At 31.3% G+C, this 17,277-nt stretch overlaps 1 protein-coding gene across 1 annotated transcript in view; it reads right to left on the bottom strand.

Annotated features, from left to right (window-relative positions):
• LOC141536184 (TWiK family of potassium channels protein 7) overlaps positions 1-17,277 on the bottom strand; it is a 169,687-nt gene that overhangs the window by 139,231 nt on the left and 13,179 nt on the right. The window lies entirely within an intron of this gene.

Below are 17,277 nucleotides of genomic sequence, written 5' to 3'. Positions count from 1 at the left end.
CATTCCATAAGTAAGTTCATGCGGTGTTAAACCAATATAATTCATAAAAATCAGAAGATAGAAAATTAATTAGTTATTAAAAAATCATTAAATTTGTATCGCTTTATGCCATAACATAATTAATTTTTATTTTTTCAATTTTCGATCAAACTATTTTTTTTTTCAACAATTTTAAGCCCTTTTCTTATTAAAATTTATTATTAATCAAATTGAAAAAAAAAAAAAAAATAAAATTTAATAAATTCTAAAATTATTATTTTAATGCAATTAATCTTAATCGCTTATGAAATTCGTTAGAATAACAAAAGATTAAGATATAAAGGAGAAATATAAAAATAAAATATATATCTTGATGTTTATTTAACTCAAGAATACTTCTTGCAACGAATTTTTCCTCTTCCGAGCGAGTTATGACATAATTACTGTAGTACCAGGATGATATATTATTCACATTCAGTGATAAAAAACAAAGCCGACTGCAATTGCGCATTTATTATTACCAGTACATTCCCCATGGTGGTGTAGTAAAGTATATATACATATTTTGGTTTTATCTTCTGTATTGTTATCACGTTGAGAGGGTTAAAAATGAGCTGGGTGAACACGTGAAATGTACGTATGCTAAATTACTTGGGAGTTATCAAACGTTACACGCGATGCTTTTATATGGGTATTAACATGACGGATGTTGTGAAAATAACAGTGAAAATTTCATAATGTATAACGTATAATCATAACAAATTACGCGGAGAATATTTTCACATTAACATTGCTTTTATCACTGATAGATTAATCACTCAATTTTTATCATTACTGCTGACATTACTATAATAACTACATGTCGGCATAATAATTAATTATAAATGATAAAAAACAAATTAAATTGTAGATTGATAATAAAATTATCGCTAAATTAATTTTATTGAACTAATTTTTCGTTATTATTTATTTAATTACCACATTTTAACCTATGATATAAAATTGATAATTGAAGGGTAACACCAATCGAAAAAATAGACCCTCATTATTTATTGGTTTAGAATTAGAACGCGCGCAATTTGAATTTCTAGTTAATAATAAAATTTAGGTGAAAAATCATATGAAAAAACAAAATCACAGTCGATAAAATTTTTAGTAGACATCTACACCTTATAAGCAACTCGAAATGTTTGAGTCATCAATAGCTGTAGTGGCGAAGATGGTAACGCGCCAGAACGATTTATACTAGGCTCCTCCTGTGTGATTCCATGTGTCTTGAGTAGTCCCTACGATAAGAGCTCTGGGGCCTATTCAAGACACAGGGATCTAGATGGGATAGTAGTTTGGGTTTCGTTAATCTGGAGTTCTCGGTTCGAATCCAAGCTGCAGTTTTTTTTTTTTTTTTTTTTCCCTAAGAAATTGCTAAACACAATGAAGTTTGTACTTGTATTAAATGATTTATCTACAAATTTTATTTCTAAGTAAAAAAATAAATCTATTCTAAATAAAAAATAAATCATTTAGATTTTTTTTTACAGTTCGTTATTTTAAATTTCTTCAATTAAAATCTTGGGCATTCAATTCAATTCAAATCTTTTATTTTCTATTTAAATTCTTAAAATTCAAATTTAGAATAGAAATTTTTACAATTTTTATTGTTTCATTCTTTTTTTAAGCGCGATGCTACAGTACAAAAAGTAATTATTGTATTTTTCTTTTAACCTTGAATTAAAAGTAACGAAAGAAACCGAAGAAATGTTTAATGATCTGTACTAAAAATATTCCCTCTGCAAAGCGATGAATATCAGATTAATTACGAATTAAATAGTGAAATAATTTGATAATATAAGCTATGGCAATTAAGCTCGATCGTGATGTTACTTAATCAAACCCACTCGAGAAAACCTTGGAGTAGGTACTCTGGGCTTTCAATTTGTCCAAGTGGACGCTGTGCGGAGATTTCGACTCACGAGTACCATTTATAGTTGGCTGATTGATGAACCGTTTACGTTAGAAAGGTAACACGGTTACGACCTCGTTGCGAATGTCAATGACTTTAAAAATAAACAGAGAGCTGAAGTCGACCCGTAATTTAAACTTCTCCATGCCATCCGATAGACTGATTGCCCATTTATAAGTTAACCCACATACTTTGCTCTTGAAAGGTTTCTCTTCAATTCCTTTACATTCTCCACGTATTTTATGACTATGAAATGCATTATTTTACCGTAGCTATTTTAAATTAGTCATATGGAGTAAATTGTGTTTTAAAAAACAAAAAGAGAGAAAATACTTAAGTAACAATTTAAAATAAAGAGTAAGATATAATTTTCAATGATTTTTGATAAGATGTAAATATGAATAGTGTGATTAAAAAAAGAGAAAATAGAATACTTGATTTAATTTTTACCGTAAAAAATTTGGAAATTTTCATTTAATTTCAATTTTGTTAAAAATAAAATAAATTACTATATTCGTTCACAAATGTGAGCTATCTTTAATTTTCACGTGTCTATTATGATATTATTGTAATCTTGAGGAGAAAAAAAAAAAAATACGAAAGTTGCAAATGAGAGCTAGTTAATAAAATACTTGATTTAATTTATTGATTCTCAATATTTCCATTAACATGTTATGACAAACTGCAAATCCAGATAATCCGAGGGGCAATAAGCGGATGTGAGAAAATTTCATAGGGAGTAAAAAAGTAAAACCTCAAAATAAAACAAAGCTTAATAAAAATAAATTAAAAAAAAAACAACAATTCCGTCCTGACAAATCCAACACACGTTTTATTCCGTGTACATGAATAAATCGGAACCGATAAATGACTGTCGGGCTACGGAGTAACAGCTGGCGGTTCGCTAGCGTGGTTGTGTAAAGCTTTAACGTGGCAAAAGAACCGCTAGATTAAAAGTCACCACACTCCCTCCATTATTCCACGTACCGTTCTGATGGCACCTACTTTTGTACTTCCTTCCTATTTTATTTTATTTAACTTTCATGCCTCGACTTCTGACCCTTGACCCCCAGTCTCTGCTCTGACATGCACCGAACGCGTTGAATAATGCGCCGACAATTAGCTATTGAGGCAAGAATTAAATCCAGGGCACGAAATGTAAGGGAGCTTTTTATTTTTTTTTCTTTCTCCGGATAACGATCGTCATTTTTAATTTTTTTTCTCTGCCATAATGTGTTTAGTGCTTTTTTCCTCGCAAGAAAAATGTAAGTAAAAAAATCATAAACGAATGAAATTTGTCGGATTTTTTTTTTTTTGTTATTTTTTTCTCGCCACCGATCTTTTTCCCAAACACGTAATCCGAGCTCGGACGAACCAGAAGCAAATCCAAAGTTGGCACGAATATTTTCTTGAGAATATTTTTAGTGTAGTGAGTTTCAGTATTCCAGACGTGGCCTCCTTCGGACATTCTGTGTGTTTTTTTTCCACTAGCTATGTTTTTAACTCAAACTATTTCTCGTTCTTCTTCTATAACTTTGGTCGCTTTTTTATTACCATAGATAATAGGGACACGTTCGATATCGAAAAATCGTTTGCTATATACACAGTTCGACTTTTATGATGTTAATGAGCTTTACTGTGATTTGTCTATAATTGATTTATTGCTATAATTGGGACAAAAATTACGGCAATGCGTCAAATTACACGACTTTGAATAATTACTATTACACAGAAAAAAAAATTTACTTTAATCAAGTAAATAATTTTTAAAAAACTCCTTCTTGATTTGAGTAGAAAAATTTTTAAGCTAAGAAAATTTTTCTTAGTTCAAGAATTTTTTTCTTAATTCAAGTTAATTTTTTTTTTTTCTGTGGAGTAACTTGCAGTCACTGTAAAATTGCCAACGAAGTTGAAAAATGGAAGAAAAATTCTTCATGAACTTTATATATTTTTAATATTCTTAAGTTGATTGTAGAAACAAGAAATTTTTTTTACTTCTTTAGTATTAATAATAACACGACATATAAACAAGTTCAATTTTTTTGTCGTCGTCATTATAAAATCCAAAGGTCTTGATAATTTTAAACAAATAAAAACAAGGAATTTACTCAGTAAAAAAAACGCAATATTCTTAAAAAAATGGGGTGCTGGCAAGAGTAAAAAATTAGAGGAGGACTTTCAATTAGATTCATATTAAAACTTGTCTTTTGTGCCTCAGAACTTTTTCCGGAGATTATATTCTTATTATTGTTATTTTATTTTTCATTACATTGTTGGCTGATACCTACTTTATAGGTACTTCACAGGGAACGTCTCTATTGTGTTTACGATTCCTCCTTAACGTAAAGTAGCATTCGGCGGATCCAATCAATAGACCCTCGAAAGAAAACAAATAAGATTAGCTGAACCGTTTTTTTTTAAATCAATAATCCGCGATTGGTTAAAATAGAAATAGACGTGGCTTTTCAATTCTTTCGATTAAATGTTTGGAAAAACGATTGAAAAAATTAAATACTTTTATTGTCTAAATAAAAATTTATCAATTTCACATTTTTTTCACATGTGATCATCCTTCGATTTTTTAGGACATAAAAAAATTACTAATATAAGACATAAGTGATAAACACGTACTACTTACGACGTAGAGTAACAAAAATGATAAAATTTTGGAATCACATTAATGGATTGAAAATAATAAGCAGCTCATACATAGTTTTCATGAAATATTTAGCTCTATATGAAGTGAAATACTTGAACTACATAACGCAAATTGCTAACATTCCAATGCATCATCTGAGGATTGCGCAGTTTCCGTCTGCCTGGCACACTCACCCTCATCCACAACCTCTCACCTCTCTATACCGTCATTCTGTACATTATCCTCCTATATGTGTATATCTATGTACTATATAGATATAATATCAGAACTCCGAATCCAGCTGACCTAGTACACTAGTTATCGGCAGAATAACCTCATGCAAATTGCTCAATTTTATATTTTAATGATAATAATAATAATAATTAACAAAAAAATTTTCGATGACTTGTATTTATCATTAATATTAATCTTTCATGATTAGAGTTAATAATCATAACTGATTAATGTCAAAAACAATATCGATCACTATTAAGAAGCTAGAGTTGTGATTAAAAATTACTTTCCACGTTGATCGACAATCTCAGCAACGCAAACAGTAATTTAATGATTGCAACATATTGATACCCTTCAGGATACTAGTAGCACAATCAGTGAGTAATAACAGTCGGAAAGTAGAACAATATGAATGGAAAGATGAACCGTCTTGTTTCACAATTGAAGCCAGTAGATCTTTTCCCGTTTTCAATTTATCATCCGCACAAACACATAACATATAACCTGCACTGCCGGTTTAGTTGATCCAAAGCCCATCGCTTCTTCAGTCGACTAAAGCTTACTCTTTGAATCATAAAATCGATACAAACCGTTATCAATTTCAAATACAGATAAACTCTCTCAAAGTATTAACTGCATTGCGAAACATTTTGTTGAAAAATTAAACCTCTTTTAAATATAATGTATCTATTTTTCAAGGAGATTCTGGATTTGTGGCATTATTTTCACGACTGTCCAAATTCAATTAGTTAATAGTTCTAGTGTTAGTATTTTTTATAAGTTCTGATTTCAATCAGCGAATAAAAAATTCAGTCGAGGTAATCACTTGATTCATTCCGTACCATTAAATTGAAAGTTTTAAGTTGATGTGCAGTATTAAAAAAAATTTTTTTTTCCAAAGATTTAATTCTATCAATGCAATCAAAGGACAACTTTTGATTTCAATCAAAATTACCCACTAGTTAGATTAAATAATACACTTATCGTCTTGTAAGTACCTTCAAATGCAGGTACACAACATCGCACCAACTTTTCAATCTGGTTAATTAATAGCAAGTGCATTATACATAATATATTATTATAGATATAGATTTGCAAAGTGAAAACACGAGACAGCGTCTTTTGTCATAAAGTAGTTCTGTAATTTTGGAATGAACATAAACCACTTAACCACCCTTTGCAGCAGACGGTATTGAGTCCCTCAAATAACATTTTCACCAAAAATACAATTACTTAGCTGCACACTGGAAACACTCATCAGACATCACACATGTAATATTCTTGAAGTAGCAGGTAATATCATCAAAGCATAGTTTACGTCAACGTAAATGGTTTAGCAGTGTTGATGACCCAAGCTTCCTACATGGTGAGCAAGGAAGGAATATACGACGGAGAAGTTTTCCAAGCGCAAAGCTTAATTGTTTGCCTACGAGTTGTTGTCAGTTAAAGTGGAAAGTTGCAGATAACTCCGGGGACTTTTGGTACTCTCTTGCTGCTGGATTTAGGTTATAGTTAGAAGTGTTGGGTACTCAACCCTAATACTAGTGCAGTCGATACCTAAGACAGAGATGAAAAATCAACAAAATTATATTACCATGATATTGAACCGAGATTGAATCACGTGGGTAGTAAAGTTGATGAAGTTTCAATACTGCTGATAACCACCACGGAAATTTTGAAAGTTTCTTTTATGTAGTGCCTTTTGCTTTTAAAGATTTAATAAATATTGACTTTAGTTTATTATTTATCTTCATTTTCTATTAACTTGATACTTTACTTTTATTTGAAGTTTATCGATCGATGAGAAATGTAGTCTTTGATTCTCAAGGAAGCTGTGAGAACAAAGTAAAACTTTGATGACTGATTATTGGTTATCATGTCATGACATTGATGGATTTTATTCAATGAAATACGTATGTATTGTACAGAATTTGTCTTTTTATTTCTGTCAAAATGTCATTGTATTAAAGCCACTGAAGGATTTCATCAAATTTGATCAAACATATCTACTAAAATTTATAAACTAATAAATCTTGATTGATCAATCAAAATTAAATTTTACGAATATACTGATCATCTTGTTTTAACCAAATTTTCAGCCCCTACCTCTACTTCGTGTTGATGTACAGACCGAAGGAAGAGTGATAAGTATAAAATCGGGTTATAAAGTTGCGAGGGTGATCAAGTCACAATTTGGTTAGTTAAACTCGTAATTTCAAAATTTAACAGCAAATATTGATTAACCCCCTTTAGAGCCCCTTCAAAATTCTCTTGGACTTTGTTGGGCATTAGTAAAGGGATAACAAGATGAAGCTCAAAGTGATGTCCACTATCATCGTCGACGGCACTCTATTTCTCTCATCGTCACCATCATCACTACTAAACAGATTCAGGTCCAGGTTCACGTTCAAGTCGCCTAGGTCTATATTCACCGATAGAATTCCGAGGGGTTGTTGATCCGAATTTCGATAACACTAACGGTGGAAGCTCGCCCAGTCCTGTTGATGGGATTTTTGGTATTTGGTAAGGACTTAGAGCTTTGCAGTTGCAAATGTATTTCCACTTGTACTGTCCACCAGGACGGTACAACAATCCTCGGATAAGGGTTCCTCTGATTTTGTTGCTCGGACGATGAGTTTCTTACCACATGTTGCCCTTTTTTGCACTTTGCTTGCTTTTAACCAACCTTTTTCCGGATTTAGGTTTGTACGGATTACGGCAAAGATTATTTTTGTTCAGCTAGAAAAACATTCACGCTTTTTTCATAGAGAAACAAGTTAATCTCTAAAAAAATATTGTGAATATAAATGTCGCTGGTCTTTCATGCAAAAAAAAAAATTTGCTTACGTTCTTTAACAAGTTTTTAAACAAATATGACTTTTATAATGAATTTTTTACATAAAAAATTTTATATAGACATATTAAGTGATTTTAGAGTATTGATTGACGAATATGAAACTTCAAAAATTGTCGTTATTTTTTTTCTTTTTTTTTTTAAATCAACGCTGAAGTATCAAATTAACAACGAAAAAAAAAAAAATATTTTCTGTACAGGGTAATATTTCAAACCTATTGCTTCCCTTGATCGTCGTTTAATCACCTGTGCAAATAACATGAAGGATTAAATTCCGCGTACCGAAAGTTAATGAATCTGAATAAATGAAAAGGTGTAGAGTTATTTATTCAGTCCAACTACTTCAAAGATATTGAAGATTGATGCTGTTGAAAGTTTTAATGCAGAAGCAGAATTTCTTCCAGCTGTCGTAAAAAAAGTTTATTTCAATAATTCCAGTTCAAGAGTACACGTTTATCTTAAACGAAGCTCGGTCTTAATGCTAGCATCCAGCATTTATAAACTTTCGCAATACTATGAATAAAAAATGACCAAGAAACGTATTGTTCGTAATAAACAAATGCTCTTTTTAGGTGCACTCATTTGCTTGATGCGAAATGGCATCATCGATCCACAGCCAATAGTAGTAGTCGTAGTAGCAGTAAAGGGACTAGTTTCTTTGTCCGCTTGCCTAGATACTCGAGCACAAAGCAATGAGTCTTTGTCTCCAAGCTTTCAGCTGTAGGACGGGCTTAGTGCCAGCAGTAGGTTTTAGATGTGCGAAATTCTCCTTCCCAGCTCCAATACACTCTATGGAAGTCTTCGTCTTCTTTTACATCTTCTTCTATCTCTACCTCTGGCGCATTTTGATGTCCTGTGGTATGTTTCATATTCTCTTAGAGCTTGGAACTGAACTTAGACCCTCTCAACACTTATAATCGTGTATATATTTCTGTTGAACATTTGCCAAAATAACATGCGAGCGCCGGATTTTCAGTCGCTTCAGGCGACAGTTTATTCACCCTCCATACTATATTCCCAACAGAACGTTATAACCTGTACTGTGCGATGAATATAAACAACAAATTGTACTGTATGTACTAGACTGTGGAGAAAAACCGGCCATTTTTTTCTCTACCGTCCAAATTTGTTAGAGAATGCCAAAGTATTAATTCACTTGGAATTTCGGCTTGTGATTAATATTCTGTAGCTTTAAATTATTAAAAAATGATTCGAAAATTATGTTTCTTTTTTTCTCAGATGTAGCTTGATATGCCCAAATATAACTAGATGAGGCTATAATGTCTACAGTAGAAAGGTTTTCAATTGTATTTTTTTTCAAAAATTCCAAGAAACTTTTTTGCAAATGTGATCAAAAAGAATCCAATAATTCTCTGAGGGGATTATAGCTTCACTACCAAAAAAAAGTGTGTGAGTAAAATTTCGGAATAGAACAAAAAATGAAAGCACAGAGAATGGAGTATAAAGAAGCTTAAAAAAGTGAAGAGAAAAATTCATGAAATCAGCACAGGATATTCATCACTGAGATAGAATTTTTCGCTTCAGCTGGACTGTAATAGGACAGGCGTTTAAATTATATGACAGTCGTTACCAGCTGAGAATCGCGTTGAGGATGACGGCTCGACTCAATACACTCAGCACTGAGCTAAAATGTAGAACAGTACTGAAAAAAAAAAAAAAATCCCATGGGCAAAATTTTTCGGTCGTTTATTTTTATTTCGTATCGATCGCGAACCAGTCTCTCGGCTGTCATAATTCGATTTCTTATATCTGATTCTAATAGGATAGGGAAGAAAAGAAGAAATAGGGGTGGGGAGGTGTGATGTAATACCCATAAAGTTTGAGAAAAAAACGAGGAAAACCGGAAGGTAAAAAAATGGGTATAAATGAAAGAAAAAGCTATTATTTCACGTGGACACGTTACAGTTGTTTTGCCATCTGTCAAGAATATATAGAAAGTATATAGATATGTACAAGTTCCGTCGATTTTTGCCTCAAGGAGAATTTATTTTCGTGAAAATAAACCGAATAAAGTTACATGATTTTATTGAAATTCACAGAGTCGTGAATCAGCAAGTGCCAAAAACCCAGTGAAAAATCTTGAAACTCTCTTATGGTAATACTATTGATTTTTTTTTTTTTTTTTTTCCCTTCATACATTGTGTGAGTTTGGATCTCCCGTACTTATGTATAGGTAGAACTATACTCGAACACATAGGACAGTTTGTATGTGGGTGTGTGTGGGTGTTTACATGGATGCAGGTAGGAAATCTCGAGCTACGATTGAACTGTTTGTCGAATGATTGTATGCACTTGAGTTGATATCCGGAGAGACTATAAAATGGACAATTGAGAACAGCCGACAGTACCCACGTGATTAGCTTCATTTGTGGCCTACCGATGACATCCTATTCCACATCCTTGGAATCAATAGGCTTAACTTTCAATTAACTCGTGTCCTGTGAGGGGAATCGAAGAGTTGAAACTGGTAAAATTTCTAAACATGTTCAAGCTCATTTTCGGTTTTGCGATCGAAAATGTATTGATACTTTGCGGTTTGCATAAATAGCTAAAAAATGTTGTGTAATGTCAGTTTTACACTGAAAAAATCGGGAGTTTATTTTTACACTTGTTACTCGTATTATCGGAGCAAAGAAATACTTCAAATAATTTTTCTCAAATTTAAGTTTGTTAATATTAATTCCATTTAAAAAATTTTATTTTTGGAATATTGAATCAAATTTTTAAATAGATCAAATATAAGGAATAAGATTATATTAATTTTCAAAATCTTTTAAAAATAACTATTTTTTTGATTTTATTCATAAAAAATCATGAAGAGTTTACTCTACATTTTTTTTATTGTTAATAACAAAAAAAAAAAAACGGCAGTTTAATATTTGAAAATTATAATAAATGTAATTTCAAGCAAAATACGTACTTGTATTTTCATAAGCTTAACATAAAAGTGACAAGTGATACTTATACAAGAGGAGTAGAAAGCTCACACTGCGGTCTGTCCTCGTAAAGTGGAATCTAACATTCCAAGTACAAGTACCTTGTAGTAGTGAGGTACTTAAGCACGAGCCAGAAAATGTGACATTGCGTTTTCAGAACATAAAAAACAAACAAATAAATAAATACTTAAATAAGTGACCAGCGAAGAGTTTTTTATTTTGTTATTTTATGATCCGTCTATTTCACGTTTATTTTCTATTTAATATAAGTTCTTCCACTTTAACAACACCCACTCAATAAAAGAATAGTAAATAGCATTTGCGCCGTACATTTCATTGGATAAAAAATATAGCAGGTATCTACAGATAAAGCGACATCAAAACTGCGACGCTAGAAGCTCGGAATTTAGAGCTTCTCTTACACACGGACTAACAATACGCCAGTAAAGCTCTTTTAACGAGAAATGTCCGAGTTATAACGTCCTCGTAGACTAGACTCAACCCAATAAAATGGAACTCCTCAGCCTTTTTCAGCCGCGCTGAAAGACCCAATGGCCAGTAGAAATGATGAGCTTGAAATACTCGTCAACCTGGAATACTGAGCATCTTCATACTCTCGCTACGTCGCCAGTTTTTCATAAAAATACCAACTATAAATTTTTTAATTAACCTCTACATTTTTAACGGGCTATCAAAATTTTTTTATATTTTTGCTTTACTTGGAAAAATAATGAAAAATTTTATGATACAGTAAATTTATAAAATTTATGTTTTTATTGTTGAGTGTGCATTTTTTAGGCACTTATCGAGTTTAGATTTATGGAGAAATTTAATGGCTAAGTAATTCTTCTTGGAAAATTTAAACATTGGACATAAAAGTTATTAATTAATGGTTAGTAAAAATTTTATATCAAATCATAGTTATGACTTGTAATTTATATTCGAATTTTTTAGCTTTATGATTATCAAAATATAACAACAATCATCAATATAGTACAAAAAAAAACCGTAAAAATAAACCAACTGCATTTTTAAAAAATTTTTAACAATATGAATTTTCCGCCTTATTCAATAATTCACTTCATACCCACAATCAGCACAATATACATCAAATTTTTTAAATGTTTTTATTTCAATTAACCTTTCTTTTGAAGTATTCGACCCCTAGCCATTGTAAAATATGTTTGATAAATGAAAACGCGGCCTGTATTCAATTCTATTATCAAAACATATTTTATTTTCATCTTTTTGATGGTATATTTTCAATCTATTGAGGTATCGAAAGTAATTAAAACTGTAACATACTCAAAAGTTTAATTAAATTACCCCGAGCGAAAACAGAATTCAAATCGATAGCAACTTTTTTTCTTGCCAACGAGATTCGTGAACTTCAAGCTCAATAACATTGTTGATTAGATTCGACGACAAATATTTGATTACTTTTTTCAACAGAAACTAAATCACTTCACATTTGCGAGGAAAAATTTTTTAATATGTCAAAAAAAGACCATATCGGAAAATTTGATGGATTTATACATGGCCTGATATAAAAATTGGCCACATGAGGTCATATACATATATGACTCAATATACCTATGTTAGGTCTGATATAGACATAAATGCCAACATATGATTTTTCGCCCTATCCCCTTTAGTCCCGAAAATTTCCGACAGAAGGCGCATGATCACTGAAACGTCTCTTTAGAAGAAAGTTCATTTTAAAATACTTTGTTTTGAAATGAACATTACTTTTATAATTCTTCTATAAGACTTATTATAAGTAAGCCTTCAGTTATTTCATCATATAACTGCAATTTCTAGATAATTATTCCAACAATTTCCAAACCATAGTACAGAATACAAGCATGCTTCGCCATAACTTTGCTTAAAGTTACTCTTCGTCTAAAATCGACGCTATTCCACTCACTCATTACTTGAAATTCTTCTCATTAATTGAAAAAATTCGAATTTTCGTAGAATGTAGTACACGAAAAAAAGTCTATTGTACTTTAGAAATATAATGTCGAACATCGGGAATTCATTGAATGAACCCGAGTTGAGAAATCCATAAGAAAGGAGAGCTGGTTCTTGCACTAGCTCTCTTTAAAACTGCTCCTCTATCCTCTTTTCCTGCGGTCTTTCTCGGGATGAACATCAACCACAATTTAAAGGGAAGGATTTAGCTCCCAGATACCGAGGATTTTCCAGAAATTGTTGGGAAGATGTACGAATTCACAAAGAACTACTTCTATTACATGATTTTATTAGATCTCATAGATGTTTTCTCGAATTATTTCAAGAAAAATAAACGCCTGAAGTTAATTTTTGAACGAATCAAAAATTAATTTTATGCTTTCGAGGTATGCAGAGAAAAATCAATAGAACTTTTTAAGTAAAGGTGAAGAAAAGTTGCGGAAGAAAGTGATGAAAAGCTGATGGAAGTATGGATATAGAATGGAAGAACATCTCCTTTGAGACCCAATAGCAATCTGATGATCCGATAAATCCAATCAGCTTATTCATCTGCCTGGCCTCTCTCTTCTTTCTCAATTATCACAACTGCCAAGGCTTTCTGCGAAGAACTTTCTCACTAATGACCATGAAAATTCTATTGAATTTTAAACGTTCTTTCAGTTCTCTCGTCTCATTTTTATTTTATAATTTATAACTTTTGATTTTCTGGAGCTTTGGATAATAAATTTATGAGTTGCAATAACTAGAGAATTCTGTCGATAGACCTGTAGAAAAATTTTTGATCTCATCAGGATATATAAAAATTCTATACTAAAAAAAAAAAAAAAATTAACTTCATTCAAGAATTTTTTTTCATGGTTTATAAATTCGTGCTTCAAATATATTTCCTTAGGATAAAAAAAATTTCAACACCAGATGGCGCGTTAGAAAACAATAGCCGTATTATTGACGACACTTGTCATTTTTTTCGGTCAGTTGCAAGTGTCCATTGCTAAATTACTATTTTAATGCATTTAATTGATGTCCCAGTTGGTAATTCTGACGAAAAAATTATAGACTTTAGTAAATTTAAGTTTGTTGGAGAAAAATATTGAAAAAGCACATATTTTTAGTCAGCTAGTTGGAAACATTTATATTTGCATTAAATTTAAGGTTTTTCATATTATGAGCTAAAAAAAGTTCATTAAAATAGTACAGAAAGTTCAAGTTAATTCTTTGAAATTTATTCGAGCCATAAATTATTATAGCCTAGTAAAATAATATTATTTCCCTGGGCGGATAAAGTTATAATTTTTGTTTGCTTTTGCAAGACTCTTTGTTATTGAGGATTGTTTGGTGAAAAGAGAAAATAAAAAGCTAAATGAAGATGAAAGAATACGAGAGTGCAAATGAAAAAAAGTTCTCGCGAGTCTAACCAGGGTTTGTTTTTCAACAGAAGTTAATCGGCTGCGGAAATCGAGGGCTCGCTTTTCGTACTCATTTACATTTTAAATTGAGGAGCAAAAATACTTCAACAAGGGGTTGAGGCAATAGAAACAGTGAGTCGTTAAGATATATATACGTATACATTGAATAAGAAAAAGAGAAAGTCGTGAAAGAAAAAAAAAAATGTGGTGGCAATACACTTGCACAATTTACATCGGTACACTTTGAATATTTTAAAAACATGCATTCTTGCATTATGTAGAAACACTTTGGCAATTTGCTGTTTCTCGCGTTTTATTTAAATTAAGTTAAAGCTAAAGCATTTTAAATACTCTAATTAAATTAAATTATTTAATCCACACAGAGATATTATAATTCAACCTAATTTTATTGTCTTATTTTAAATAAATATTTTTAATCATAGAAAACAAAATTATATTATAAAATAGTTAGGTAAACTTTTTAATTAAATTTTAGTTTGTCCGATTTCAATTTATCTTTGTGGTTTTATTTCATCTCTTTTTTTTTTATTAGTTACTTTCTCTGCTTTGTAGATATTTCGCTTTGTATATAACTACCATTGCTATTCTCTGACCTCTTCAGAGTATCAGAGGAACAAAACTAATTTATTTTGAATGCAACGTATTTTCTTTCTCTGCAATATTATCAATTATTTATCATTATCAAATATATACGCAATAGAATTTTTTTAATATAATCATATTTCTGTGAAATTCATTGCACGTTCGAGTGTTTTAATTTTCAGTGTTTTATATTCATGTCTCATCTTTTATATTTATTCAGTATCTGTTATTCACATCTTAAAGTTTATGTATTTAAGAATACGTATAAATAGGAATGACTCACATTTAAAGTTTCGTTTTGTATAAAGTTTCTACGGACAAGTTTTCTTAAATGATAATAATAAAAAAATGTTAAAATATTCTAAAAATAATACAATAGTTCATTTTAACCTTCTAAACATTTTTATTTGTTTATAAATAATAATATTTTGAACAGTCAATTTTATTATTATCATTTTTAATTCTTGCTAAAAAGTATAAATTTACTCTTAATGCAATTAATTAAAATAAAATGATTATTATTTGTCATGCAAATATTTATTTTTCCACAAATTTACTGAAGATTAAAAAAAATTGCAATTTACCCATTACCATTAAAATTTTTGAGGAAAATGATAATAATGAAAGATCACATTTTAATATAAACAAACTACTAAACACGCTTTCTACCTCGTATCTCCAAACATTAAACAAAACTTATAACGATGTACTAATACTTGTTCATACCTAAATTGAAATTCAACCCAGGTTATTTCGTAAACGTTAATTTTTAATTATAATTTGTAAAAACTAGGCAAACTCTATTGGAGATTAAATGTTTAAAAACGCGAACAGAAAAGTTTTCTCAAAAATAAACAACCTCTGAAAGAGTATGCAGAGGAAAATAGCTGTAACTAATTCCAATTACTGCTAGCAAATTTCTCTCTCATTCCTTAACTCAAAGACCTGGGTCCTTCTCTCTTTGTCAGACTCCCGGTCGAGAATCGAAAATATCCTGGTATGGGAAAACTCGTCTGAGGATATTACGTTACTCCTAGACTACACAGACAGTACAAGCCAAGCATGTACTACGAACAGTGGCAACAACTACGATAACGATAGGGAAAAGGGATGACGCTAGCCAGTGGTTGGTCTCTCAGAGTTAGTCTCGAACTCTCTACGAGTAGAGAATGAATTGAATAATTTAGCGTAAAGCGGCAAACGCAAAGCCGGGCTTCAGTGTGCACTCGCTCTGTACAGATACCAGCTACCAAGTACGAAATACTAGACACTGAACTAGACAACACTAAAATAGCAGATCTCTGTAAGCGGATGGACAGAGACTAAAATGCCTTCTAACAAGTATAACATTTCAGTGGATGGCAAAACGAGAGACAATTCCTGGGGGACATCCAGTTACTGTGACTTTAAGCTTCAAACTGTAAGCTCCGAGCACAAAAGCTTTACTCTTTTTTAGTTAACTTTCTTCCTTCTTATCTTCCGTTTGAACTTTTAAGCAGTTGCACTTTCCTCAGACAGTTTATCAGCTGGAATTTATGTTTTTTTCAGATTAATGATAATAACTTTTAGGTTCAGGTCACAGAAAGATTTTTTTGAAGAGTCATTTGTCATTAAAAGTTTACAAAAGGATTGTCGTATATTACTTATGTGCTATATGATACGTTCACAAAGGAGTTGAGGATGCAGCTGCGTTCGTGATTCAAGGCCAAGAATATTGTTCTCTGGCGAGCTTACGGAAATTTGTCTGAAGCATGACTCGAGGTAATAGTTTCACCGTGTATAATTCTGTCCTTTTCCGGGTCTAATGTCGCATTAACGTAGACCCGTACATCCTGTACGACGACTCTGTACGCTCGGGTACGTGATTTCCGTTCAAGTAAGCTACTCTGGGAACTATTCCATTATTATAGAGCGTACGAGTATTATCTGAGTTTTGGCTTTTTGGAGATACTTGTATTGAGGAGATACTTGTAATTCGGTTGTTTTGTTTCATTTGTGACTTATAACTGAGTTTAATTATTGTTATCACTATTGGTATTATTGTTGTTATGATTATAATGAGTGACAGGTTATTAGACGGTGAAGTTTTTGGCGGAGAAATACGGCCCTGGTGTGCACCGTACTTTAAGTTGATTAAGTGTCGGACAAGCTGGTATACGCACGAGTACGTGGTTGTAAAATGTCTAGCATCTGTCACGCAGTTTTTCAGCTTTTCTGCCTTATACACTCGTTCTTCTTTGTCATTATACGTTTTGTGTTGCATAGAGTGTTTTTATGGCCGTACTTTGGAGAAAATGTGCTAATGGAGGTATCGATGCAATATTTTATTTAAATTGACCGATTTTATGGTTGTAGTCAAAGAATTAATTTAAAAATAAAAAAAAATTTTTTTATTTCACTTAATTCTTTTATTAGACGTAACTCGTATCAAAATATTTTAATTTTCATCATACGACAATTTTATTTTATTAATTTTATTCGATTGACAGTCAATCCCTGAACTTACCACATAGCAAATGAGAACTTTCAAGTGTCTTTCGCCACCTATCGGCAGTTACGGAACTATTTTTCTCACTTTCGTTTAGAAGCCATCAAAATATCTATCTAAAACCTTAAAACATCAAAATTTGATGAAATTTAAAATTGTATAAAATTTCTGAAGAAAAATTGAC

The sequence above is a fragment of the Cotesia typhae genome, unplaced genomic scaffold (assembly GCF_013202065.1).
Source record: "Cotesia typhae breed Kobodo isofemale line unplaced genomic scaffold, CoteBio_Ctyphae scaffold_152, whole genome shotgun sequence".
Taxonomy (NCBI): Eukaryota; Metazoa; Arthropoda; class Insecta; order Hymenoptera; family Braconidae; genus Cotesia; species Cotesia typhae.
The sequence above is the reverse complement of the archived record's forward strand: the minus strand, read 5'-3'. Positions and strand labels throughout refer to the sequence as shown.